Raw genomic sequence first — 27,324 nt, forward strand, 5'->3', positions numbered from 1 at the left:
GTGTGTATATATCTTCCTACTGTATTTTCCATGGCATGCATCTGATGAAGTGGGTTTTAGCCCACAAAAGCTTATGCCTAAATAAATTTGTTAGTCTCTAAGGTGCCACAAGGACTCTTTTTTTTTTTTTTTTTTTTTCTGATACAGACTAACTCGGCTACCACTCTGAAACCTGTTATGTTTAAGAAAACCTGTATGTAAGCAGGGATGTAGCACACGTTCGGAAGTTCAGGCATCTTTACAAATGCCAGAGATATTTGTTAGTAAAGGAGACTGACACACTACCCATGACTGATCAGTGCAGCATCTCTTTAAGAAGGGAATGAGGAGATCACGTAGATGCAGAGAGAAATTGAAATCTAAGGAAGAAAGTGTGGCCCATCCAGCTCTCCCATTGGATTCTCAAGGCACTGTACCTATGTGCTTTGTCATCCCTCTGACCATGCTAATATCCTGCTGATTTGCTTTATCTGTTTCCTGCCCTTACACAGTACTTGTGCCGTTGGGCTTCAAGCACAGAATATATGGTTCTTCCTGATTTGTGTTAACTCTTAATTGCTGCTGTAAAATTTGTAACTTCCTAATTTTCATAGTGTTTCCTGAATTCTCTTTAATCTTCTCCCTCTGTGGAAAGAGTTCACGGCAACAAATGATAAATTTTGTATGCCCATTAAGCCCTACTTACTGAGGGGGATACAATAGATAAGGGGGTGGCCTCAGATCAGTTCATCATGACATTACTGTAACTCCTTGCTTAACATTGTAGTTACGTTCCTGAAAAATGCTACTTTAAGCAAAATGATGTTAAGCGAATCCAGTTTCCCCATAAGAATTAATGTAAATAGGGGAGATTAGGTTCCAGAGAAAATTTTTTAACCAGCCAAAAGACAATATACACACAATAGAAGTTTTAAACAAACAATACTGTACACAGCAACTATGAGTGTGAGGCTTGGTTGAGGTGGTGGAGTCAGAGGGTGGGATATTTCCCAGGGAATGCCTTACTGCTCAATGATGAACTAGCGCTCGACTGAGCCCTCAAGGGTTAACCCACTGTTGTCAATGTAGCTTCACACTCTACAAGGCAGCACCAATGGAGAGAGGAGACACAATAGATGCATGGCAGTGGCGGCAAATATCCCCTGCGGAAACAAGGTGATGATGAACCCACCCTCTCCCACTGGAGTGCACCACTCCCTCTACTTTCCCAAGTGTTAGGGGGTGCTTGTGTGTGTGACAGAGACACACACTCTGTGTGTGTGTGTGTGTGTGTGTGAGAGAGAGAGAGAGACACGTATTGCCTCTTGTAAGTATGCTGACCCCACTCTTAAGTACGTTGCCTTTTTAAGCATATCAGCAAGTTGAGACAGCAGCTGCTGTCAGCGAGCTCCCTCTGTCCTGAGCCCTGTCATGTCTGTCCCCCCCAGTTCTGTGGAGATGGGGTACAGGGGGAGGGGGACACCCTGACATCAGCACCCCTCTTTCCCCCCCCGCCCCCTGCACAGCAAGCAGGAGGCTCCTGGGAGCAGCTCCAAGGCAGTGGGCAGAAGCAGCACATGGCAGTGGGGGGAGGGACACCTGAACTCCCAGCACTTGGTAGCTTGCTGGGGGGCTGCTGCACAGGGAACTTAGGGGAGCTGATTGGGGGCTGCCAGCCCACCCTGGTTCCAAGCCCCCACCAGCTCGCTCCAACGGGCTGCTCTTCCTGCAAGCAGTGAACAAAGCAGGTGGCTGCCAAACAATGTTATAAGGGAGTATTGCACAACTTTAAACGAGCATGGTCTCTAATTGATCAGTGACATAATGAAAATGTTAACTGGGACGATGTTAAGTGAGGAGTTACTGTACTGTGCTGCCCAACTGGCTATAGTGGCAAAGATTCACGTGGTTGTTACAGGGCAGGACTCCCAACTACATTGGAAAACTGCATGCAATTTGTCACCAAAGACTCATTCTTGTTCTCAGCAAACATGGAAGAGGGGATTGATCATCATGGATTGAGGGGATTAAAGGGCTTGATCATCAGTCTTAGTTCCCTCCATGGAGTTCCAATCCTCCATGTTGGATTCTAGTAGTTGTTTCCTTCAATTCCAAAGATTCATTTAGTTTCTAGAGGTTTCTCTCTTAGAATCATAGAATCATAGAATATCAGGGTTGGAAGGGACCCCAGAAGGTCATCTAGTCCAACCCCCTGCTCGAAGCAGGACCAATTCCCAGTTAAATCATCCCAGCCAGGGCTTTGTCAAGCCTGACCTTAAAAACCTCTAAGGAAGGAGATTCTACCACCTCCCTAGGTAACGCATTCCAGTGTTTCACCACCCTCTTAGTGAAAAAGTTTTTCCTAATATCCAATCTAAACCTCCCCCACTGCAACTTGAGACCATTACTCCTCGTTCTGTCATCTGCTACCATTGAGAACAGTCTAGATCCATCCTCTTTGGAACCCCCTTTCAGGTAGTTGAAAGCAGCTATCAAATCCCCCCTCATTCTTCTCTTCCGCAGACTAAACAATCCCAGCTCCCTCAGCCTCTCCTCATAAGTCATGTGTTCTAGACCCCTAATCATTTTTGTTGCCCTTCGCTGGACTCTCTCCAATTTATCCACATCCTTCTTGTAGTGTGGGGCCCAAAACTGGACACAGTACTCCAGATGAGGCCTCACCAATGTCGAATAGAGGGGAACGATCACGTCCCTCGATCTGCTGGCTATGCCCCTTCTTATACATCCCAAAATGCCATTGGCCTTCTTGGCAACAAGGGCACACTGCTGACTCATATCCAGCTTCTCGTCCACTGTCACCCCTAGGTCCTTTTCCGCAGAACTGCTGCCTAGCCATTCGGTCCCTAGTCTGTAGCGGTGCATTGGATTCTTCCATCCTAAGTGGAGGACCCTGCACTTATCCTTATTGAACCTCATCAGACATGAAAGCTGAGTTTAATGCCTGAGCATTCCTTCTCTTCCATTAGTCCAGACAGGGCAGAATATCAGAATCAGCCCCTCCCCCTGTTCCATCATTACTTTACTTTGTAACATTTTGGGCATTTGACTCACTGTTTTAGCAGTCTGACTCAGTGAAGTCAATCTTCTGAGTGACACTAAAAAGAGCAATCAAATTCAGTAGATATGTGCCCCAACGTGTGCTGAAAAAGAATAAATGGAAATGACTAAAAGGCCCTACCACATGACACTTGCAATCTAGAGAGAGGATCATGGAGAAGTACACTACTTCTCTGAGCCTATTTGACTTAGTGATACGAAGGAGAAATTACACATATGATATATAATGTTAATAAGCTAGGATTGATCAGAGACCATATTTACCTTTCTTTAATGTGTGTAACACAATGGGACCCCCAATAGTAAAAATAATGCAGTGTCTTTATGAACTGCACATAGAGGCCAGGTTGCATTGTGCATTAACTGTGGTCTCTACTGTTAAAAATCAATGCAGCCTGAGTTAGGAATCCAAGCCATTGTAAAATCACAGAACTCCTAACTAGGGCAAACTCTCACTGAAGTGAGTCGGGGTTTCTATGGGAGAAGGCCAAGTTCAGGATAGTGACCATACACACAGGAGATAGGAAAAGACCCATCAGGTCACTTGACATATCCTGTGGGATGTAAGTGCAGGACAGCTCCTGCAGAAACATTTTCAAGTACTCTGTTTAGTCCTTTTTTATTTATTTAATTTTTAAATCCATGTCAACTTGAAATTTTTTATAACTGTTTCAGAAGTTTGAACGGGTTTACAAATCACTGCGATACAAACATCAGCAAGAAAGCATTAATCATTACAAAAATGAGCTCATTCCAGAGAAGAAATTAATTCTTCATTTCTTTGAGTGTGACCACTTCCATTCGGAAGCCCCAGGAGGATTACCAAAGGATCATTTGGTAAGAGATATGCAACGCTTTGTCATGTGTAGTTACAAACTGCATCCAAGTACTCTCTGACTGAACATCTGCACCACATATGCATAAAATCTCTGCTTTCACCACAATTTCTCCTACATTTACTGCCATTCAATCGCTCTATATATTTTAACCAGACGGGTGCTAAGTGAAACAAAAAAAGAAATTTTCTTTTATCATAGTACAAACTGATGTTGTTGGTCTTCTTTTCCAGATCAAGTCCTCTGGGGTAATTTGTCTATCCAAATCCTTTTCCCACCGTGTCATATATGGACATTTTCCTTGTTAGGAAAGTTGCCTACAAAGACTGATGTGTTATTTTTGGTTTCCTAATTGACCAGAAGTCATTGCGTTTACTAAAATTAGCTTTCTGTATAAAATAACTTTATAGAAAAGTTGAGAGATGTTTAACTTGAAGGTACTGGTACCATGGGAGAGTTAACCAGTTAAAGCTGGTTTTGATTGCTAAATACGTTAGAAAGGTTTCTTTGATGAACAGCTGGCTGACTGTATGTATTCCAGGGCTCTCCCAATTCTTAAATCTCTCTGGTTTGTAATTTGAGTTAAAATCTGAATGATTTGCAATGGGGACAAGAATTTATCCGATCCCTAGCTCTATTCCAAACCCATAGAGAACCCTTTATATACATTTCTGGAGGGTGTGATTTTTTTAAATTAATCCATGGTAATGTAGCAATATTTACACTGCCACAATTTTCTTATTGAATAAAACTCAGTGTTGGCTGAGTTAGTGCACCCCCAAGCCACTAACTGCTTTGAGCTGGCTGGCTTGACAAGACTGTATAATATTTGGAAGAGCTAGTCCACCCTGTTTAATGAATCTGTACAAAGTATCCAAACTCAGCGTTAGTGTGACAGATAGGGCAACATCCTGAGAAAACCTTACTGAATTCAGTTTATGTATCTTTGTGGGCCGGAGATTGCATGTAATTACAGAGACAACAGCCCTCCAGGAACTTAGAATAGTGGGAGTGATTTAGGCAAATTCACTCCGGTTGTAAGACCTCCAGAGAGCTACCCCCACCTGGAGAGAGGCTCGCATGTACTGGCGGAAACTGGATTCTTCAGGGACCAACTGACAAAGAAAGGACTTTTGGTTAAATAGCCTGTGTTAACACTGACCCAGGGCCTTCTTGTCTGTTTTTTTAATCAAAAAGATCTTCTGTCCAAGGGGTCCCCCTGGGAAGGGCTGGAAGGACTTGGCCCAGTCTGTGCTCTTGTTCTCAGGAAAAGGGGTTCTGAACGTGCAACGCCAGGAAAACCTCTTGATAGGGTTTGAAGGACTGTTCACTGGCCAGAGTCCTTGTTAGAGTAATCACATCAGCCACACTATCAGAGGCTCGTTCACCTGTGCATCTACCAATGTGATATATGCCATCATGTGCCAGCAATGCCCCTCTGCCATATACATTGGTTAAACTGGACAGTTTCTACGTAAAAGAATAAATGGACACAAATCAGACGTCAAGAATTATAACATTCAAAAACCAGTCAGAGAACACTTCAATCTCTTTGGTCACTCGATTACAGACCTAAAAGTGGCAATTCTTCAACAAAAAAACTTCAAAGACAGACTCCAATGAGAGACTGCTGAATTGGAATTAATTTGCAAACTAGATACAATTAACTTAGGCTTGAATAAAGACTGGGAGTGGATGGGTCATTACACAAAGTAAAACTATTTCCCCATGTTTATTCCCCACCCCCACCCCCCACTGTTCCTCAGACGTTCTTGTCAACTGCTGGAAATGGCCCACCTTGATTATCACTACAAAAGGTCCCCCCCCCCCGCTCTCCTGCTGGTAATAGCTCATCTTAAGTGATCACTCTCATTACAGTGTGTATGGTAACACCCATTGTTTCATGTTCTCTATGTATATAAATCTCCCCACTGTATTTACCACTGAATGCATCCGATGAAGTGAGCTGTAGTTCACGAAAGCTCATGCTCAAATAAATTGGTTAGTCTCTAAGGTGCCACAAGTCCTCCTTTTTTTTGCGGATACAAACTAACACGGCTGCTACTCTGAAATCTAGCAGGTATGTAGATTCTTTTATTGTTTTTAATATGTATTCTTTGTAGTGGTTTTACCTGAAGAATAAATGTACTTGCTTAGAAAGAGCTGTGTGGTAACTAACTGTGTCAATTACTGTTTATCATCTCTGAGGAGAAATGTAAAGCAAGCCTCTTTAGGCACTCTAATTTTGCTAGGGAATTCACAGTATAGGTAGGGAACTGTGCAGGCTGGAAATATCTGCTCAGGAGGGAGAGAGATATATGTCTCCACCCAAGAGAGGCAACGGCTGGGGAGCCAGAAGCTTAGGAGTAGGTGCCCCTTACTGGACCATAGAGGGGGAACACGTGCAGATGCCATGAACCATGACACTTGGTCTTTTCTTATTCCACATAAATTCTAACAACATTCTCTATATTCCTGCTAGAGTTCTATCTCAGATGACTATAGGAAGATTTTGAAACAAGGAAGATACCCTTGGCAAAGTATTCATTTTGTCTGTGGATATTTTTATTTTCTTCATAGCCAAGAAATTGCATACTTCTCCCACCAATCAAAAACATTTTTTTTATTTGCTGAAATAGAGGTTTGACATCCAAATCAGAGCCCAAGCTTGAGATTTTAATTCCCAGGTATCTTACAGAACCTGTTGTCCATTTGTACCCAAATGTTTTCTGGAGGGATGATTCTTCCAAGTGTGGCAAACTCATACCTAGTATTTAAGATTTGGCATAATTTACTTGAAAGACAGATGCTCTCCTGAAGTCATGGATTTCTTTGATACTAATTTTAGAGAAATGCTCAGGTCAGATAAAAAAATCATATAATTGCCAAACAAAGCTATTTTCTTATGTGTTCCTGCAAGCTTTGTTCCTGTGACAGAATAATTAATCCTTATCCTCTGCAAAACGCTCCATGGTCAATGCAAAAAGCAAAGGCAACAATGATATCTCTCCTGTGCAATTCAGAAGGGGGAGATTTAACTTCACTGGCTTCTGAACCTATTGAAGAGGTGGGCAGGCTCAAGCCCACCTGCATCTGAAGGCTCCTCCTGCAGCCTAAGGGGAGGAGGTACTGGACCCGGGATTCAAACAATTACAGGGGACATGGGCATTTGCAGCTGCTGTTAGGCTGTGTGATATGGGTACTCCCCACACAAGCCCAATCAGCCCATGAAGCTGCAAATGGGGAAGATGTAATCTGTGTGGAGGGCACTTATGAGGAGGAAGTTCACCTGTGAGAAACAGGCAGTGCTTCTATAAAGGCAGGAGGGAGAAAGCCTTCAGTCCCTCTCCCTGAGGCGAGAAAGAAACCCTTGAGAAAAGAGATAGGAACCTAAGAGAGAAGGTTTACCTAGTAGGCCTAAGAGAGAGCGGTCTGACTAGGAAAGCTGGAGAATGAAAAGCTTGGCGAAGCATGGTAGGAAGTAGTCCAGACCTTAGAGGTAGCTGCAGACAGCAACTGCTCGGTATAAGGCCATGGACTGGAACCCTGAATAGAGGGTAGGCCTGGGTTCCCCTACCAACCACTGCAGAATAGTACTGCTAAGGGCAGCGAACGGGAAGACTGCCTGAGTCGCTGTGGGAGTGACCTAATCAGGACAGTGGGTGTGAGGACTGCCTGACCATGCTTGTGCAGAGAGACTTGGAAAGATTCCTCTGAAAGTCACAAAGCAGCCATACTGCAACTCCATGAGCAGGAGGAGACCTGCAATGGTGGAAGAGAAGAAAGGGGGCACGGGACTGGGCAGCACCTCCTGAAGGAGGCACCAGCCAGCAATGAGTAGAGCACGCTTTGACAAGCTAGTATAAAGAGCAATCATCTCTTCAAGGAACTGGGGGCCAAATGTCCATAGGGGACATGAATTTAAACATGGAGTTCCACTCTATGCTATCAAAAGTTTTCTCGGCAGCAAGTAATAACAAAGGAAATGGATCTCTTTTTCATCTGGCACTAGGAATACAATCAATTAAAATCTTTGTTATATGATTCAGCACAGCTCAATGAGGTTAGGTCTTTTCCAGACTCACTTTAAGATAAAAAAATAAAATATCAAAAACAGCATATAAATCAGTTCTCAAACTACCATGACTTATTGAACCATAAACAGCTATACCCTCCCCACAAATATGTGGGCTGCTTCTCTTACAATGTAAAGGAGGTACTCTTTCCACGTACAGTACATCAACCCTCACCCTTAGGGACGATTACCAGCTGAACTTTTTGAGTTACTGGTGGGTATACAAAACAAGTAAGGGCCCCTTTCCATTCCCTCCACTCTCCTCCATCCCTAAGACCACTACCCAGCCACACACTCACCCCTTATTATCCTCTGTTTTCTCTATATTTTAAGATTCAGAACACAGCTATCACAGTTATGATCACTCCACTTAAACTTAATACGACTTTCTTTACAACATTAACATAGTGAAAAGAAAAGGAGTACTTGTGGCACCTTAGAGACTAACCAATTTATTTGAGCATAAGCTTTCGTGAGCTACGTGAGCTGTAGCTCACGAAAGCTTGTGCTCAAATAAATTGGTTAATCTCTAAGGTGCCACAAGTACTCCTTTTCTTTTTGCGAATACAGAAAATTAAGGCTGCTACTCTGAAAATTAACACAGCGATCAGGTATTTGTTCTTGATGACTCCCAAAAAGTCTTTTCTGGTTAATGATTAGGTTACTTCTCAGGTGTCTGAGTTCTCTTGTTCAGCTTTACTTCTGCCATTGTGAATATGTTCTCTAGTCTTTCACCTTTTCTTTTCCTGTCTGCCTTTGCTGGAGTTATGCTGTCAGACATGGTTTTTTTTCAGCATCTTATCCTTACCTTCTACCTCTGGAGTATCCTCGCGTGTGTTTGAGATTTGGATTTCTATCCCAAGCAACCTGAGTCTATTTCCCCCCTTGTTTAAAACTGCTGATCGTGTAATACCAATTCGAAAAGCAAATGAGTATGTAAATGGAAATCCCGGTCTACTGTGGATTTCTGCCCATCTGACTGCTGCTGAAATTTCCCCTATCTCTAGTCTTGTCTCTCTCTTTTAAAGTTAGGGCAGTAAGGTCTTGGGGAAATTGCAGATTGTGGCCTTTGAGGGTAAGCTCTGGAAACTTTCTAATATTTTTCAAAATTAAATCTTTGTTGATGATGAAACTTCACAATCAGATCTCAGGATCTGTAATGAGGCACAAGCTGATGGAATAGGATTCTATGTGCTCTGTCCACTTTCACCACCTCCAGAGAGCTCAGATTTAACAACTTGACATACCTGATTAGGTTTCCTCCTTCAGCATTTTCAGGCAGACCCTTAATTTCTAACCTTTTCTCCTTGTGTCTTCTCTATTATCTAACATAAATTACATCTTTGTGTTTCTCTACTCTAGGAGTGCCATGTGATTCTGCAGCGTGTGCACGCTCTCTCTCTCAATTGTTTCTCCTATGTCAGTTTCTAACACAGGGACTCAACCTTCAAAGTCAGTAACTTCCTTCTTTCTGCTAGACTCTTGAACATCATTTCTCAGAACTTTAAACTCAGAGATTCATCTCCTGAGGTCCACCTTGGTGTGACCATTTGGCTCTTTGGCCTTACTATTCCTGCTTGTTTTGTGAGGACATGTCCTCACTTGCAGTCAAAGAGGCCTCCCTTCTCAGTGAGGGTTTTTTATTTTTAATGTTTGGATTTGCTTTGAGGAATTCATTCTCTGGAACCCTGTGCTCCATTTTCTTGATCAGGGTTATTTGGTGTAGAAGGTTGATGGAGGCAAATTGTAATTCTCTAAGATCAGGCTTCAGACAGCCATCTTAGGCCATGTCTACGCTACCTGCCAGATTGGCAGGTATTGATCCATCTATCGGGGATCGATTTATTGCGTCTAGTGTAGACGCGATAAATTGATCTCTGATCGCTCTGCTGTCGACTCCGGAACTCCACCCTGGTGAGAGGCGGAAGCAGAGTCGACGGGGGAGCGGCAGCCGTCGATCCCGTGCCGCAAGGATGCGAAGTAAGTGATTCTAAGTTGATCTAAGATGTGTCGACTTCAGTTACGCTATTCTTGTAGCTGAAGTTGCATATCTTAGATCGATCCCCCCTCAGTGTAGACCAGGCCTGAGTCTGGTCCTCTGCTGCTCCCGTCACCTTGTCCCATTCCTGACACAGTTCCATTTTGATATCACATCCTCACATTTAAAACAAGGTTTTAAAATCTTGCTATACATAGGGAGGAGTATGAAACACAATTCCCCCAAAGTGCTGCCAAATGCACAAAGTAAACAGACTGGAAATAATAGGTCTGCAACTTCCTTCAGTTCTAGTACGCTAGACAGAAAAGGCTGTGTCCCTTTAAATGGCTCCGCTCTCTGGCTGCAGCTCTTAGCACATGGAAACTGCAGAATACAGATGGACCAGATTTGGCAAAACCATTCCATATTTGTTAACATTCTGCAGCCACAACAGAGCTTCCAAATTGTCATAACAAGCTACTAACCCCTCTCCTTTTCTAGATAGGGCCCAAATAGTTTAACATTTGCATGCAGGACAGAGGTGGAATGATATGAAAAAAGGCAGAATCACAGCATTCTCTCTGGAAGAATACATAAATAAAACAATGACACTGAAATGCATATCCTCTAGACCAGGGATCACACACAATGCATGTGGGAGGGACAGAATTTTACTAACCATCTCTCCATTTTATTGACCTACTTGTGTTCAATGCATTCAATGCTGCTCTCGGGGACCCGGGGGAAATAAATTGGACATAATGTGAGAAGGGAGCTGGTTGGCTGAAGCCAAGTGGAGCGGTTATTTTAATTATTCATAGTCCACATCCCTGAGGGATCATTAAGTGACCTACCATGTCCCTCCCAGCCCCAGTCGCTATGGCTGTGCTTAAACTGCATCGCCTTTTATAGAGTCTGAATCAGCTGTCAGCTAGAAAACATCTCCAATAGGGGCAGAGAAGACAGGCATTAGACAATCAGAGAGGGGTAATTTTATTGTGGTTATTTCTGTACTTTGCCTTCTAATTCCCTGCTGGGAGCAAATGCACCATTAAACAATTTCTGCTCCTTGGGCACAGTTCGAAGGAGAAAAAAATGCTGAATAACTGCAAATAACTGAAGCTGCTAGTTTTGGAATCAGAAGCTTTGTGGTGATGTCAAAACAACATTAATGTGTAAATGTAAGATTTAGTACTGAGGTTGCAGTATTTCTTAGAGACCCCAGTCGTGGGCCAGGACCCCATTGTGCTATACAAATGGAATAAAAGACACTCCCTGCGCCAAGGAATTTATAATCTAAGCATGAGACAAGAGACAACAGATTAATACAACAGATGGGATGGGATGCTTCCTGGGGGTACCCAGAGTTCTGAGGTACCTCACTACAATTTGCCCTCAGCGTGAGGAAGCCTTGTCCGTATCTTCTGTGGGCCAGGTCCCTGACTCCTTTGGGCATGGACAACACAAGCACTCCCCTCTCAGATTATGCAGACTCTGCTGTCCCTCTGCAGGTTAGCACCTGGCATACTTCAATCCTCACTCCCTCTAAGCATCCTTGTGGAGCGTCCAGCCTGTTTCACTGGACACTCTCAGTATTCACAGATTTGTTGCTTTCAAAGGAACAGTACATCCTAGTTTACCAGTTTCACTTAAGATCATTGCTCTGCTTAGGACGCAGCACTTAGATATATTGATAGTGAAAACAAAATACAGAGATTTGAGAAGAAGCGAGCAAAAGTAATGGAAAGAAATGGTTCAATGTAAAATAAAACCATAAGATGCATTTTATGCATTTTAGAACCTAGAATTAATTAACAAGATATTCTCCTAATACAGTATAGCTCACCAGCACTGTGATCACCAGGCCAGTGACTGGCTGTGATCCCTCTCTCATGAGACATAACACACTGTCAGCTTGTCTCCTCAGTGAAAGGATACTGTGTTTCTTTGCAACCCCAGATACATCAAAACAGTCCCTTTATTCATAACCCAGGCACCTCTTGCTGTGTGCGTCTTCCTGGAGATTTTGCAATCTTGATTAGTTGGTGGCTGCATATGCAAATAGGCTTACATTGTGTGAGACACAATGCACAAAGACAAGATAAAGAGACGCATCTATATCCCCCTCCTGAACAGAACCTGAAGTGTATCACCTTTTCATTTCAAGGCGTTAAGAACATAATTTCCAGTGTAGGTACATAACTTCTTAAATATTATCCATCCATATATATTGCAATGATTCTGATAAACAGTGGGCTATATGCTCTCAATAGAGACTTTACATGCCACCCTTTGGTGAATTATTATGCACAGATATGACCCAGTGGATCCCTGTAAAACTCTATGCCCACCTGTGCCTTCTGCCCGTTGACACAAAGAAGTTCTTGGATCACAGGGAGCATAAGGGAATAATAAGTCAATGCTGGTCAGCATAATATGCAGTCGCCTCAGCACACCAGTTATCTTTGTGAGTGTTTATGTGAAGCCGCTCTGATGTATGAAGGGCAGCATGGAAGAAAGCAGCAAGAAGCTTGTTTGAAAACTTTAACAAGTGTGCGTTGAAGGCTGGTACCATTGACAGGGTGGCCATCAATAGAATAGGAGAGATGCTAGGGTGGAGATAGGCCATGAAGGGCCTGGATAGTGAAGATGTGTGGCTTGTGTTTGCAGTGGAGCAGGGGAAGCCTGTGCAGGAACACAGAGAGTGGTGATATGACAAGCCAGGAAAAGAGTCTTTGCAGAATTGCCTTCAATGGATATGAGTGGGGCAAGACTGTATTTGTAAAGGCCAGAGAAAAGGTTGTACTAGTTGAGCCACAAGATGATGGGGGCCTGGACGAGAGATTGGGCCGTATGGGTGATAATGAAAGACTGTATCTCTTTCAGGAACAAATGGCATGATTCAGGTAGGGCCTGGATGAGAGGATCTAGGGGGAGGGCTGAGTGATGGTAATAGGTTCTTATTTGCTATGACACTTGAGGATCCATAAATCCATCTAAAAGACTAATTCAGAACTCATTAAAATCTAAAACCATAATAATAATGTTAAAATCCAAAAATGTATAAAAATACAAACTAAGTGGTATGGTAAGAGCCCTTTATGGCACTGACAGCTAGCTAGCTCAGGTCACAACCTCAAATTGGTGTTAGGTGTACCAATTCACTTGGGCTGATAGGCATTGTAATAGGATCAAGCCAATTCACTTATCTCTTAGAATAGTTCAAAGAAATGTTTGTGATATTGTCCTCACATATCGGTAACTTGTTGATTTGCATTATATATGTTCACCCTATGCTTAATTAACCCTAGATCAGAGGTTTGTGTTAGCATTAAGATGAGAATTTGCTTGCTGTGTAGATGTCTTAAAAACTAATGAATATTTTCTATATTGTTTTCACTTATCTATCTATCAGAATGTAATGGCAGGTAATTGTATGTATACATGACTGTAACTGGATTACTTGTGTATCATAGGAAGTAGAATGTTAATTTCAAAGCAAGTGGTCCTTGATGTGGAGGTCAAAGACCCAAAATGTATTCTTCATCAAAGGAAGAGACCATGCTGTGAGTGCAAGCATTTGCCTGGCTGCTTTCTAGGGAAGATAGCTATAAAAGTGTGCCATGGGAATGATCCTTCATCTCTGAATGGCTTGGATTCTGACAGGGAGAACCCTAAGCTAGTGGTTCTCAACCAGGGGTATGTGTATCCCTGGGGATACGCAGAGGTCTTCCACGGGGTATATCAACTCATCCAGACATTTGCCTAGTTTTACAACAGGCTACATAAAAAGCACCAGCAAAGTCAGTACAAACTAAAATTTCATACTATTTCAGTGGTTCTCAAACTGTGGGTGAGTTCGTTTTAATGGGATCGCCAGGGCCATCATTAGACTTGCTGGGGCCCAGGGCAAAATGCCAAAGCCCAAGCCCTGGTGTGTGGGGCTGAAGCTGAAGCCTGAGTTTTTAAGTGAGGTAAAACTTGGGGTACGCAAGATAAATCAGATTTCTGTATCCATTTCAGGAGTCTGGAAAGCAATTAGACAGAGGTCCCCAAAGCCATTTTGGGAAGCCCCAAGAGACTTATGGAAAACAAGCAGATTACTACATTGCTACTATCATTTGGACTACAACTCTGATTCACCTTTAATGTAATTTACCTGCTTTTAACCTCTCATCTTCTCTCTCTTTTTTCTTAGCTAATAAATCTTTCGTTTAGTTTACTAGAGAAACTGGCTTCAGCATTATCTTTGGTGAGATCTGGAATATACCTTGACCTGAGTAAGGGACTGGCCCTTTGAGGCTGGAAGAACCTAATGTACAGTGATTTTGGTTGAAATAGACTGGACTTTATTATGAAAGGTTGTCTGGGTGGCAAAGTAGGGGCTGGAGAGACTAAGGAGGACTGTCTGTGGCTCCATGGTGAAATTAATGTAGTAATTCAAGAGTGCACATTTGTTACTGGTTTGGTGAAATTTAATTATATTATACCACCAGTTTCAGTGTGTCTGCCCATTTTTCTGACCAACTGACCTGAGATTGGCATTCACAGCTGTGACCCATTCTGGACACGGTGGCAATTGGTGTAGTCGGCAGGATGCCAAAGGTCAATTGGGCTGTAAGATCAGAACCCAGTGCTATTTAAAGTTTAAATTTGATATTGAGAGTTAAGGGTTAAAGAGTAGTTACAAAGGGGTGAACACAATCATGAGGATCTTGCTCAAAGTCTTTTCTGTCATTTGTGCTTGTAGAGGGGGTTACCCTTTAAGAAGAAAACAGATCTGGAAGTGAGAACTATGCTCAGGGACTTTGACCAAAAAGCAAGGTCTCAGCACCGCTGACCCCAGCACCAGATGCCGCAGACCCCGGCAGTCGAGCAAGAATATAAGCATGAAATGAAAATGATAGAACTCCAAATGAAAGAGAAGCAAGCGATCGCTAAGATGGAGAAGGAAGCCCACCTGAGATGCATGGAGCAGCTAGCAGCTGAGAAAGAAGCTCATGCAATGCTGCTTGAAATCCTGTACAAGCAAAAGGACCAGCCTCAGCCTTTGGGTCCATCCCCTCTCAACATCAGGGAAGGGGAAAAAACCTGCCCAATTTATCAGGAATCTGACTGCCATGAGGCATTCCTAGCCACCTTTGCGAGACTGTGTACTATCCATAAGATTCCAGAGAATAAATGGATGCCAATCCTCTTAATCAGGTTGACCGGAAAAGCCAGATAGGTATTTAATGAAATGGTGATGGAGGATGCTATGATATATAAGAACTTTGAAGAAACTATATGGAAAAGATTTAAAATCACCCCTGAGTCTTATTTCTTAAAGTTTAGAAATCTTAAAATGCCTGACAATATAATTTATGTGGAATATATGTATAAGCTGTGTAGTTATGTGAAAAAAAAAACGGATTATTGGGGCAGTGCTGACAGTGACTTTAATAATCTGTTAGGTTTGGTAATACAAGAGCAATTATTATGGGTAGTCATTGATGAGGTAAAAGCAGCTATCTGTGATAAAACTTAACAGTTTTAAAAGCAGCAAAAACTGCTGATGAATATGTTGAGTCCAAAACTCGGGAAGGGCGCAAGCCCCAGGGAAACGGTTATACCTCTGCTCCTCAGGGTGAAAGGGCTGAAGGTTTTAAAAATAAACCTTACCACAACTTTGTTAAAAAACCTCAAGGGAGCCAGATTTGAAAACATCTTACCACAAAGGGAAACCGGTAGTCTGTCATCAGCGTGGGACCCTGCCCATATAAAGCCAAATTGCCCAAAGCTTAAAACCACCCAATAACATGCACCCACAACCCCCATCATGAGTGCCAATGTTACAACCACAAGTGCTAACATTACTACATTAGACACAGGGAAAATTGTGGAGGAGAAAAGTGTCTTCATAAATTATATTAGAACTGAGTCTTGGGAAGGGAGTGAAGAATGTATTAAGAGTTTATTATTTATGCAAGGGTAGCTGGCACTGAGTGTACTGGGTGACAGGACACAGTGTCTCATGTCACTTTGATTAAAGAAAGTTTTGTGAGAGGAAGATAGATTGCCTGGCAAAAATATAAATCTTTTAGCTTTGACTGAATATTCAATGACTGTGCATCTGGCTAAAATCCACCTGAAGTGGGAAAGTTTTAAGGGTGATATTGTGATTGGCATTAGGAATTTGCTACCTGCTGATATTTCAGTATGCAATAACATTGTAACTATGTCTAAGCAGATTAATGTTATAACCAGTTTCCAGGGAAAGTGGCTGATGTGATTAGGCCCTGTGATGGTGTCCCCTGAATAGATATGTGGACACAGTTGGCAACGGGCTTTGTTGCAAGGATTGGTTCCTGGGTTAGTGGTTCTGTTGTGTGGTATGTGGTTGCTGGTGAGTATCTGCTTCAGGTTGGGGGGCTGTCTGTAAGCAAGGACTGGCCTGTCTCCCAAGATCTGTGAGAGTGATGGGTCGCCCTTCAGGATAGGTTGTAGATCCTTGATGATGTGTTGGAGAGGTTTTAGTTGGGGGCTGAAGGTGACGGCTAGTGGCGTTCTGTTATTTTCTTTGTTGGGCCTTTCCTGTAGTAGGTGACTTCTGGGTACTCTTCTGGCTCTGTCAATCTGTTTCTTCACTTCAGCAGATGGGTATTGTCGTTGTAAGAATGCTTGATAGAGATCTTATAGGTGTTTGTCTCTGTTTGAGGGGTTGGAGCAAATGCGGTTGTATCGTAGAGCTTGGCTGTAGACAATGGATCGTGTGGTGTGGTCTGGATGAAAGCTGGAGGCATGTAGGTAGGAATAGCGTAGGGCCTAATCACATCAGCCACACTATCAGAGGCTCGTTCACCTGTGCATCTACCAATGTGATATATGCCATCATGTGCCAGCAATGCCCCTCTGCCATGTACATTGGTCAGACTGGACAGTCTCTACGTAAAAGAATAAATGGACACAAATCAGACGTCAAGAATTATAACATTCAAAAACCAGTCGGAGAACACTTCAATCTCTCTGGTCACGCGATTACAGACTTAAAAGTGGCTATTCTTCAACAAAAAAACTTCAAAAACAGAGTCCAAGGAGAGACTGCTGAATTGGAATTAATTTGCAAACTGGATACAATTAACCTAGGCTTGAATAGAGACTGGGAGTGGACTGGTCATTACACAAAGTAAAACTATTTCCCCCCCTCACCCCCCACTGTTCCTCAGACATTCTTGTCAACTGCTGGAAATGGCCCACCTTGATTATTAATACAAAAGATTTCCCCCTCCCCTCCCCCGCTCTCCTGCTGGTAATAGCTCACCTTAAGTGAGCTATAGCTCACGAAAGCTCATGCTCAAATAAATTGGTTATTCTCTAAGGTGCCACAAGTACTCCTTTTCTTTTCACCTTAAGTGATCACTCTCCTTACCGTGTGTATGGTAACACCCATTGTTTCATGTTCTGTGTGTATATAAATCTCCCCACTGTATTTTCCACTGAATGTGTCCGATGAAGTGAGCTGTAGCTCACGAAAGCTTATGCTCAAATAAATTGGTTAGTCTCTAAGGTGCCACAAGTCCTCCTTTTCTTTTTACTGGGGTTAAGTGAAATACAAAAGGAATTTAAATCTGATCAGAAAAATGATGCTTCTTTGGAACATGAGAGAATTGCAGAATAATGCCCCAAGGATGGAAAGGGCTTTTTTTTTTTAAATGAAAGATGGATTATTGTTTAGAGAAGCTCCTTCAGGGAAGAAGAGGCTTCCTTAGGAAGTCTGCAAATAGTTGTGCCTGAGGGATATAGAAGAGATTTGCTCCAATTAGCATGATTGCTCATTCGCAGGTCATTTGGGTGTAGAAAAACCCTGTAACAGGCACAGGCTAAAGCAAAATTTCTGCTGGCCCCATATGTTTCAGACAGTGAAGGATTACTGTAAAAGCTGTGACTTATGCCAGAAGCATAAGGCTTTAAAGGCACCTCTGCAACCTTTCCTTGTTATTAAAGAGGTTTATGCCAGAGTGTCTGTAGATATTGTAGGACCTCTCCTTAAATCTTCTAGGAGTAGGCAGAAATATATTCTTGTGGTGGTAGATTTTGCTACCAGGTACCCAGAAGCCGCAGCACTGTGTAATATTGAGGCTGGAACAGTGGCTGTGGCTTTGTTTACCATCTTGAGCAGAGTAGGGTTCCCCAGAGAAATTGAGACTGTGCTACCAATGTTATGTCTGTTGTCTTCAAAAAGTTACAGAAATTGTGTGGAGTGAAGCATCTGAAGGCTGCACCCTACTATCCCAAAACTATCAGAGGGGTAGCCATTTTAGTCTGTGTACACAAAAACAACGAGGAGTCCGGTGGCACCTTAAAGACTAACCAATTGATTCGGCCATAAGCTTTTGTGGGTAAAAACCCCAGTTCTTCAGATGTTTTTGTTTTTATCCCAAAACTAATGGCCTTGTGGAAAGATTCAATGGAACTTTGAAAGCCATGCTTAGAATGTGTTTCCAGGCATAAGAGCGATTGGGATTTGTTGCCCCCATTCCTTCTGTATGGATATAGAGGTGTACCCCAGTAATCTCTTGGGTTTGCTCTCTTTGATCTCCTATGTGGGAGGCAGGTCAGAGGATCAATGAAGTGAGCTGTAGCTCACAAAAGCCTATGCTCAAATAAATTTGTTAGTCTCTAAGGTGCCACAAGTCCTCCAGTTCTTTTTACGGATACAGACTAACATGGCTGCTACTCTGAAACCTAGATTTAATTTGTGACTCTTGGGAGAGCCTAAGGAGGACTGTCTATGACTCCATAGTAAAACTAATGTAGTGATTCAGGAGCACACATTTTGTTACTGGTCTGGTGAAATCTAATAATAAAATATACCACCAGTTTGGGTGTCTGCCCTGTTTCTGACAGTCGGACCTGAGATTGGTTCTCTCAGCTGTGACCGGTTGTCTCAGCTGTGACCCCTTCCAAGCACTGTGACACCCTTGATCATCATCTGGGGGCAGGGACTGTCTTTGTAGTATTTGTTTGTAAGTATGATGGCTTCCTTAAGCACTACTGCAATAGAAATTAAAAAAAGATAATCCATGGGCTACTGATGTAATTGAACCATTGTCATAGTCTGTGCAACTGGAATGATAAAGTTCAGAGAAAGCTGCACACATGCTTAGTACAACAGTGCAAAATGTCACAGGTTGAGAAATACTTCCCACAGGCTAGATACCTTGTACAAATACAATCAACAGAGTCTTGGATTCTGAGGCTGGGACTGCCAATAGTTTACTGGAAAGTGCAATAGCTTGGGGAAGCAGATGTAGGGAGATGGAATCCAAAATCAGTAGGAGTCATGCTAGTTTGTAAGAGGAGGCAGTGCTTTACTGTTTAAACGTTTGTGTGTCAGGCAATACACTCAGGGAGGCATAAGACTGTCACCAGCACGTGATTTACAGCATGGGGTTATGCCTTTAAAGATTACTATCTGTGCTAGTCCCCTTAAAGCAGGCTAACTTTTTCTGAAGGAATCAAGGTAAGAAGCTCTGTGTGTAGCACTACCCAGGTTTAGTTTGTTTCCTGAAGAGCAGTCAGAGAATGTTACTGCAAACCACTATTTAGAAAAGACTTTGGAGCTGTGATGGGCAGCTAAAGAAGAGGAAGCTGGATGCAGAGATGAGTTCAGGAGATGCCATTTATTCAAGAACTAATTACAACAGATAAGAGACCTCCTACTGCACAAGTCTTAAGGGCGAAAAGTTTCTTATAGCAAGAGCAGCCATCTGATTGCCTAAATTCTTCAGGCTTTGAGTGTTTTCTCTGCTTCTGAAAATTCTCCCCAAGCGATCTGGATACTTGCTGCCTATGGACCAAATTATGAGCTCCTTACTTTCCTTATGAGCAGTTGCTCACATGCATATTCCCATTTAAGTCCATGGGCTACTTGTTCTTGACCTCTGACATCTGTCCTGATCTGGGAACTCCTTATGTCAAGCTGTTGGTATTATAAATTATATGCTAGGATGAGCAGTTTAAGGAAACAGTATCGTGGAAATGAGGGAAAACACGATTTAAAATATTGTTGCTATATTTTGGTATCACTAAAAGTCCACCTGGTAATTAGCATAAATAGACATGTTAGCATAAGTGTTTGATCTAGGTTATAAGGTTACAGGGACTTTTTACAATATGTAGTTTGTGATAAACAACCCACAAGAGAACCCACAAGAGAACAAAGAAAACCTGGATTTGTGCTGGAAATAGCCCACCTTGATTATTATACACATTGTAAGGAGAGTGATCACTTTAGATAAGCTATTACCAACAGGAGAGTGGGGTTGGGGGGGGGGGAGAAAACCTGTATTTATGCTGGAAATGGCCCACCTTGATTATAATACACATTGTAAGGAGAGTGATCACTTTAGATAAGTTTCAGAGTAACAGCCCTGTTAGTCTGTATTCACAAAAAGAAAAGGAGTACTTGTGGCACCTTAGAGACTAACCAATTTATTTGAGTATAAGCTTTCGTGAGCTACAGCTCACTTCACCGGATGCACGAAAGCTTATGCTCAAATAAATTGGTTAGTCTCTAAGGTGCCACAAGTACTCCTTTCTTTTCACTTTAGATAAGCTATTACCAGCAGGAGAGTCGAGAGAAAACCTTTTGTAGTGGTAAACACCCATTTTTTTCATGGTTTGTATGTATAAGAACATCTTCTGTATTTTCCACAGTATGCATCCGATGAAGTGACCTGTAGCTCATGAAAGCTTATGCTCAAATAAATTGGTTAGTCTCTAAGGTGCCACAAGTACTCCTTTTCTTTTTGCGATATTACAACAGAAAAACTTCAAATCCAGACTCCAGCGAGAGACTGCTGAATTGGAATTCATTTGCAAATTGGATACAATTAACTTAGGCTTGAATAGAGACTGGGAGTGGCTAAGTCATTATGCAAGGTAACCTATTTCCCCTTGTTTTCCTAACCCCCCACCCCCACCCCCACCCCCTTCCTCAGAGGTTCTTTTTAAACCCTGGATTTGTGCTGGAAATGGTCCACCTTGATTATCATACACATTGTAAGGAGAGTGATCACTTTAGATAAGCTATTACCAACAGGAGAGTGGGTTTGTTTTGGGGTGGGTGTGGGGGGGAGAAAACCTGGATTTGTGCTGGAAAATGGCCCACCTCCATTATCATACACATTGTAAGGAGAGTGATCACACACCCATTTTTTCATGATTTGTGTGTATAAAAACAAACATCTTCTGTATTTTCCACAGTATGCATCCGATGAAGTGAGCTGTAGCTCACGAAAGCTCATGCTCAAATAAATTGGTTAGTCTCTAACGTGCCACAAGTCCTCCTTTTCTTTTTGCGAATACAGACTAACACGGCTGTTACTCTGAAAAGACAATCTTGAAATAATGGATTTCAAGGGGATTTTGGGGTGCATGTAACCCTGAGGTCAACACATTAATGCAATTTGAAATATTGGCAAATATATTTTGATGCAAGTAGCTTATGTCAACAGTCAGAACCTCAATTATGATTCCCCGGAATGCCACTCATGCATGGGGGCCAGGAGGCAATCTACATATGGTCACCAGACTTGCAAGCGTGCGGGCTAAGGGGTATAAAATAAGGTGTATGTTCAATCTGTAGTAGGCACAGAGGTGAAAGTAAGCCAGTCCGGTCCGGTATGGCAGACCAGCAAGAGCCAGTACGCTGTGCTGGACCGGCTTCCCCAGGCTGGCGATTTAAAGAGCCCGGGGCTCCCTGCAGCGGCCAGAGCCACTGGCCCTTTAAATTGCCTCCCGAGCCCGGCTGCCGGAGCCCTGGGGTAGCGCTGGCAGGGCTCCGGCAGTGATTGAAAGGGCCCGGGGCTCTGGCCGCTACCCTGGGGCTCAGGCGGTGCTTTAAAGGGCCCGTGGCTCCCTGCAGTGACTCGGGAGGCGATATAAAGGGCCCGGGGCTCCCTGCAGTGGCTCGGGAGGCGATATAAAGGGCCCGGGGCTCCCTGCAGTGGCTTGGGAGGCGATATAAAGGGCCCGGGGCTCTGGCCGCTGCGGGGAGCCACGGGCCCTTTAAAGCGCCACCCGAGCCCTACTGCCACCACCCTGGGGCTCCGGCAGCGATTTAAAGGGCCCGGAGCGCCGCTGCAGTAGCGGTGGCTGGAGCCCCGGGTCCTTTAAATTGCCCCTAAGCCCCAGGGCTCCCAGCCACCTCTGTAGCTACAAGCTCTGGGGGTGATTTAAAGGCCCTGCCTCTTCCTGTTGAGGCCACATCCCCGCTTAGGACTCCAGTGTACCGGTAAGTCCTTTAAGTTACTTTCACCTCCTGAGTAGGCACATCAAGGTGACGGGTTGGTGGAAGCCTGGACCATCACATCCCACTTATGATATTCTCCAGCATTTCTTGTATTTTTGTTTCCAACAGTCTCTGTGAGGTTGTATGTCAACACAAAATGTAACAACCCTCAGTTTCTCTGCTTACTTAATATCCAAATAGTTCCAAAATTCTCACGTTTCTATATGTCTCACCACTCCCATTCTTAATAATATATTTATGTAGCCAAATGAACCTGTTATCAGTGACTAGTGCCACTTGCACGCAGTCTTGTCTCCATTCATCCCAGACTTCTCATCCACCAAGCTATACTATCTTAGTAACTGATCACCATTGTGGATAGTTGGTCTACTACTCTATAGCCCTCTGAAAGCTCATCAGCATTTTCCCATGGAACTCCTGCAGACAACTTGGGTCTGGTGCCTGGATTTCTTATAGCTGCAGGAACAGGTTGCTGCATCCCACTGCAGCATTTGAAGGAAAATCTGTCTATATAAGACAAGGCTGTAATCCCCTGCAAGCTAAATGGAATGTGATGTCTATCCACAATGACACAAAACTGCACTAACTTTATAAGTACAAGACTGCCTCCTTTGGTAGCTACATTTTGTAACAAAATAACATGTACACAGATCATTTATGAAGATGTAATTTTGTTTGTAGGTTCTGATGATGTAAACCACAAGATGGATGGCCCCAGCACCTGTTCCACTCAACTAATCCCCCCACACATTTGTGCTGACATTATCTTTATTTGCTGTGTCATCTGTATAAATTGGTAAGCGCCTCTGGCCAGGGACCTTGTCTCATTTTCTCCCTCAGCACTATATAAATAGCAAGTACAGGTTGTGAACACACAGTCCTGTGCTCATTATTCCATCTGCCTTTGCTCATTTAGGAGTCTCTCTTTCAGGACAGAGCTGCCTGGCTTTTCAAGGGGCAGCTGCTTTTATGCCACTCAGTCTAGTGCATCTGCACTCCCAGCTGTCACTATGGTAACTCAAATCCATGGGGAAGCTGAAATGTGTTGCTTGGCAACAGGCTCTTGACAGCAGCTGCTGCTTCATTTCATTGAAATGATAGGAGAATTGGGACTTGTTGGAATCTGAGGTTTTACCTGGGGATGAAAAGTCAGGGATGAATGGAGACAGAAAGTCGAGCAGGGCAGGAATGGATCCAAACGTAGATTTATAGACATTTAACTATCATAAAATGTTTGGAATGAAGGACTCCATTTGGCTACTACCTCAGCTTTGCCAGCATCCAAACCAAGGCACTACTCTGAGTGAGATATCACATTTACCCCCTTATTCATATGCCTTTGTTTTACCCTTACTCTTACAGGTTAGCTGACTATATAAATACTCCAGCCTAGATGTATTTAATCAACGTTTTTACTTCCAGGCTTTCACTCTTGCTCTGGGCCTATTGATGCAGCACCCTCTTTCAATACAGATTCTCTTGTAGTTGGGCTACTTTTCAGAAGCATTTTAAATTAACTTGGAGCTGGTGGAAGGGACTGATATGATAGCTCGAGAGTGATAGCTTATCCCCACAACCAGTACAAGGGAGGAGAAACTGCTTTTGTAGTTGGCTAGCCATTCACAGTCTTTGTTTAATCTTGACACCATCAGCTCAGGATTAAACACAGTCTGTGACTGGCTCGCCAACTACAAAAGCAATTTCTCCTCCCTTGGTGTTCACACCTCAACTGCTAGAATAGGACCTCATCCTCCCTGATTGAGCTGAATGCATCCGATGAAGTGAGCTATAGCTCACGAAAGCTGATGCTCAAATAAATTGGTTAGTCTCTAAGGTGCCACAAGTCCTCCTTTTCTTTTTGCGGATACAGACTAACAGGGCTGCTAATCTGAAACCTGAATTAACCTCGTTATCCCTAGCCTGATTCTTGCTTGCATTTTTATACCTGCCTCTGGAAATTTCCACTACATGCATCTGACAAAGTGGGTATTCACCCACGAAAGCTTATGCTCCAATACGTCTGTTAGTCTATAAGGTGCCACAGGACTCTTTGCCACTTTTATAATAATTAAGGTAATTTAAAACTATTACCACTTAAAGTGGAATAGGGATTAACACTGTGGGTTGAACTGTAGTATGTACATGAGAAGAAGAACATTTTTTTCTTTTGGAGCAATGTCATCACAAGTGAGCTCTCCATACATACATTTCTTCTTAGTTACTACACAATACTATCCATTCATATTATAGGTTACTCTTACTGCTGACCAATGCCACTTGGTAAGTTTTACAGGGCAGGAGATAGTAGAGGCTAATGTTCCTGTCTCAATATATACTCCTGAGGGAATACTGCACCAAAAAAATAAAACTTCTGCACACATTTAAAATTCTGCAAATTTTGTCAGTAAATAAATGTGGAGGCTCCAGCATGGTATCAGAGAGCACAGGCCACTCACTGTACAGAGGTGGGAGATCACCCTGCAGCCCCAACCCCCTGGACACAGGCTCAGTAGTGAGGCTGCAGCTGACCCTAACACAGCGCAAGGGCTGGGCCTGCCCCAGAAATACTCCAGGGCTCTGCCCCTCCGCGCCAGGAGCACTAAGATAGCAAACAAGAGAGTCTTGCATGCATGCCCAGCCCTGGCCCCCGATCCAGGTGTGGGGCAGGCAGGCTTAGCCCAGCAGGATCCAAGTGTGGAGGGGCTTAGTGTGGGGGGAGAGGGTTCTGTGTGGGGTAATCTGGGTGCAGGTGGCTTGGTGGGGAGGGTGAGTGAGTGTGTGTGTGTGTGTGTGTGTGTGTGTGTGTGAGAGAGAGAGAGAGAGAGAGAGAGAGAGCGCGCGAGCTCTGGATGCACAGACTTGTTGTGAAGAGGGGTTCCAGGTGCAGGGGCCATGGGACTCAGCAGAGAGATCCAGGTGCTGGGGGAGTAGAGCTTGGTGGGGTGGGGGTTCGAGTGCAGGGGGCTCAGTTAGGGATGATCTGGGTGCAGGGGTGGGGCTTGGCAGGGGGCTCAGTGGGGTGGTTCTGGGTGTTGGGGGAGGCTTGGCAAGAGGTCTCGGTATGGGGGGGATGTACAGGGGTTAGGTGTAGGGGAGCAGCTCCCCATACAGAGACCCCTCCCCCTGTGGCTGAGGCGCGATGGGAACAGGAAGCATGGTGTGTGCATGTGCAGAGCTTCCTGCAGGTGGGGAAGATTTCTCGGGGTAGGTCTGACCTGGTCTCAGCCACTCCTTGCAGTGGAAGAGGAAGTCCCATCCTCCCTAGCCCAGCTGACACTATCAGCTGAGCCCAGCATAGGGTAAAAGCCACCTGCTGGGGCATCCCATCTCTGCCCCTCCCCTTATAGTGACTTGCTTCTCTGCCAGGTGCTCTGGGCACCCAAAACAATGTGCCCATGCTGCTGGGGAGGGGCGTATGACTGCTCTTGTGGCTTTCTTTTACTTCCCCATCAGAAGGCATTTTTCTGCAGGGAAGCAAAGAAATGGGTGGAGGAAATGAATTCTGTGCACGTGCAATGGCGCAGAATTCCCCCCAGGAGTAAATATACTGGTACAGGCCTACATAGCCACACACTCAAATCACAATGTCAAAAACATATTTACATATTACATAAAAGCATGTATAGATATCCCTTCATAGAACAAGAAGCCAAGTGCAGTGCCCTTAACATCCATGTTGCTAAGTGATGCATCAGTAGCTGAGGTACATCCAGACATTCCTTGTACACGCTGTCTTCCAAGTAACCTACTGAATGGACAGTAGCCAACTTATCAAATATAGCAAAGAGACCAGAAAAGAAATATATATTGCGTCCAACACTAAGCATGATTGTTTTGAAAAGGATGTACCTCTATTAGGATGTGGGGTCACTGACTTCAAATTACGTATTGAGCTAAGTGGAATTTTTTTTGATTTAACAGACTGACAATTTACAATAACCTTTGTTATACACTGAAGATAAGCAATTTTACTAAATCATATCAGTAATAAGTTCAGGCAATTTCCCTTTTTCAATATTCCCTAATGAACTGGTTATGGTAGTTAACACAACTCCCAAGAACAGTGCAAATAATTTCTCTACCTACATGATTTTTCCTTGCTTTATTAGTTTCTGTGATGTATTCATTAATTTTTACTAGTTTGGCTCAACTGCATAGCGATACTATGCAGCCTATACTGTTCCTCAGTAGCTATACCCTCAATGCCATGAATTATGGGTTGAAGCTGTTTTCACTGCCTGATGCGCAAAATTGTGAGTGTTTTTATATTTTCCATATCAGCCATGTTCCAGATCCAAATAATCCTTAAATGGAATCACTAATTCCATCTAAATTTTGGTGTCTCCCAGTTTGAAAGACAGCAGACTGCAGAGTCTCTTGCTCAGCCACTGAGTCTCATTTACATTCCTGAAAAGATGCTATTCTATTAACAAAGCAGTATACAACAATACATTTTGCTTTTGCCCAAGGAACAAATTTAGCCATATTCCAATGAGGTATATGCAAATTGAGTTAGACCTGGCTGAGCTAATGTCTCTATAGTCAATTGTGTACTCAGTAGTCCATATACAGTTGGTTGAAGTTTAGTTGACCAGTCTGTTATATATAAAGCACCTTATCTTTTCTTTTTCCAAATATCTGGAGATTTCTTCCTTGTGCACTGATATATTCTGGTGTCTCCAGCCTGTGGGATGGACCCTTAAACAGCTTAAGTTGGTTAACATAATACACTTCTTCACTTTTTTTCCCTCCATAACCTTAATTTATACACAGATGAGATCAGTTTGTTCACAATGTGATGGGGACCAAGCCATCTATGACAGAAGTTATGCTTCATTACAGCATATGACAGAACCATGACCTGGTTTTCTACTCTTTAATTACTCTCCTTTTACTCCTTTGTTAAAATACATTTTTCCTTTTTGTTTTGAATTTCTTAATTCTTTAGCACAAATATTCCTGTTTTTGATGCTTTTGCATAGACATTTATTTTTACTTCTTTAACATGTGCATTAATAAAGATGGTGCTTAGCTGCTAAGATGTGCTTACAATCTTCTGTGAGAAGAGGTATAGCTCTACCTT

The 27,324-nt window shown here is 43.2% G+C and overlaps 2 long non-coding RNA genes across 4 annotated transcripts in view; one reads left to right on the plus strand and one right to left on the minus strand.

Moving 5' to 3' along the window:
• LOC144267360 (uncharacterized) overlaps positions 1-27,324 on the minus strand; it is a 71,243-nt gene that overhangs the window by 14,808 nt on the left and 29,111 nt on the right. The window contains exon 2 of one of the 3 annotated variants that reach the window (XR_013346604.1): positions 3,052-3,140. The exons of the other annotated variants lie outside the window; for them this stretch is intronic. This is a non-coding gene — a long non-coding RNA (uncharacterized LOC144267360). The remainder of the gene's footprint in view (positions 1-3,051; positions 3,141-27,324) is intronic. 3 annotated transcript variants of the gene reach the window in all.
• On the plus strand, positions 3,321-6,053 carry LOC144267524 (uncharacterized). Its single transcript, XR_013346623.1, has 2 exons — positions 3,321-3,894; positions 4,127-6,053. It is a non-coding gene; the product is annotated as an uncharacterized LOC144267524 (long non-coding RNA).

This window comes from Eretmochelys imbricata, chromosome 7, assembly GCF_965152235.1.
Source record: "Eretmochelys imbricata isolate rEreImb1 chromosome 7, rEreImb1.hap1, whole genome shotgun sequence".
Lineage (NCBI taxonomy): Eukaryota > Metazoa > Chordata > Testudines > Cheloniidae > Eretmochelys > Eretmochelys imbricata.